The sequence below is a fragment of the Anneissia japonica genome, unplaced genomic scaffold (assembly GCF_011630105.1).
Source record: "Anneissia japonica isolate Jap-2015-1 unplaced genomic scaffold, ASM1163010v1 scaffold750_len1593409_cov174, whole genome shotgun sequence".
NCBI lineage: Eukaryota > Metazoa > Echinodermata > Crinoidea > Comatulida > Comatulidae > Anneissia > Anneissia japonica.
In genome coordinates, this window is record NW_022756705.1 from 554414 (window position 1) to 556883 (window position 2470).

Below are 2470 nucleotides of genomic sequence, written 5' to 3' on the forward strand. Positions count from 1 at the left end.
TATATATATATATATATAATTAATTGAGAATACGGTATCAACGACGGTATTATTTTAAACGACGAAATAGAAAATATCTGTGCAATATTTGTGTAAAAATGTTTATGAAAATTTTATTTAATGATAAGCAGGATTTAAACATGAAAAAAAATAATTATGCTGAATATCTTAAAGTGATTACACGATTACAGTAGCACTGGAGGTTGTTAATAGAATTTATTTTTCTTGAATTTCCTTGATTGAACGCACGGTGAAACCTCCACAATAGTGTTGCTTTCCTTAGCTGGTGCGACAGTCAATATTATGTTCATCTGATGGCCACGCATCATGCAACAAAAAAGGGTCGGTGAATTGTTCTTATGTAGTTTTCAATGGACAAAACGTTCGAAATATCATTCCAGCGTTTTTCAATAGATTGTGTTAATAATGGAAATACAGATTACAAAAAATGCAAGCAGGGTATTTGTGTATAAGATTTAAAGATAATGTGTAAATAGACAGAGTGTCTGTAAGCTGGGGCCGATTGTTCTATCTTAATGTATACTTACATGAAGACGAAACTTTAAGAAAGTTTATTATTACATCGATTAGTATGTCTGAATGTCTGAGAATTAAATAAGTTCATTTAAGGAAATGAATATTGATATTAACTGCGGTTTTGTTAGATAAATTTGATAAGTTTTAATATCCGACCGATAGATCTAAATCTGTCGCGGAGCACTGGAGTAGTTGTTAACATCGAAATAATTGTTCGTGGCCATTATAGTGAGGATAATTTAAAAAAATGGACCGGTTTGCTAGAATTTTAACATAAAACTCAATTAAAATAATTTTCATAAACAAGTTTCTGTCATCTGTCATAAGGTCTTCTTTTCGTTGATATCAGTAGCATTTCATGTCAAATTGTTATCAAATCAATATATAATATGCTTACAATTTTGGTAATTCCAATAAATCGAAGTCAATGGATTTATAAATTTGCTATCGGTTGATTTTCTGTCGATTTACAATCAGGCGGGGGGGGACTTGATTTCCTGCTCCACAACAAGACATCTATTCAAAGCCTTAACGAAGAAAGCCTATCTAAAGTGACCTAGATTGGCACGAGACAGGGCTAACATCGGCTTTAAATATAGGAAGATTTAATTGTGTTAAAGAGAGTATACAATGCACACGGTGTTTACGAAAATTCCATGTTAGGTTCTAGGCTCTAATCTAGCCTAGACTAGGTTTATTAATTTTAGTATCTTATCAATTATAAATGCAATATGATAATAATAATATTTGTATCCCTTGGCAAAAGGCGCGGTACAAATTCCTAGGCTGCCTATTATTATTATTATTATTATTATTATTATTATTATTATTATTATTATTATTATTATTATTATTATTATTATTGTTATTATTATTATTATTATTATTATATCAATATATACTATATGTTTAGAATTTCGTTAATTAAAATAAATCAAAATCAATGGATTTATACATTTCGCAAAAAGGCAAAATAGAACTCGTTTCTGCTGGAAGTCGTATAGGGTACATTGCGCATGAATCAAGCTCCATTGTGCGCACGAGCCAATCAAATCAAACCATATCCATGAAAAAATCATTATATCAGTTCCAGGAAAATGTTCCCTTATAAGGTCGAGAAATATCTCTTATCTAAATATAATTAAATCAAATCAAATTAACAGATGGCGTAAAGTTAAAAGAAGTCATGGTTAATCATGAGATTTAAAAGTCGAGTGGCCAAGCAGCACTCAGTGCCGTTTCTAGGGGTCTTTAAAATTAATGGGGGTAATGATGGGGGACTGTCTCTTATACACATCTAGATGTGTATAAGAGACAGACACAACATAGATCTGNNTTCCTTCCTTTTTTTTTTTTTGTTTTTTCCAAAAAACAAATTTTTCCCAGATTTTTTTTTTTTGGGGGAAAGGGGGGGGGGGGGGGGGGGGGGCCCCCCCCCCCCGCTCACCCCTAGATACGCCACTTGCAGTACTGGTTTGCTAACTACATTCTAGTTACATGGTTGTAGAAAGTGTAGACAATATTATTTATTTCTTATTCCCTTAAGGAAATGATGGGAAAATTGATATCAATGATGATGACACACCGATTTCAAACGTTTAAAAACCTGTTAAGTTTAAAAAGACATCTACCGTAAAATGGTTCCTTTATCCGTCTATCAACAATGGATTTCTACAAATAGTATTTAGTTACCCGAAAAGATTTGAAATTAATGACATGTAAATTATGACTTATCTATAAATGAGACTTACGTTCCTTTGAGACTCAACCGGAAACAGGACCTTCGATTTGTTGAACTAATCGTACATGGTGACCGGATTTTACTGAATAAACCCTATGGTGTTATCATGAATTGAATGAGATGCATGAAGTGAAAGCGATGTGTACGTTAAAGAGGGGGAGAAAGTAGAAGGCGATTGGTGGGGGGGGGGGG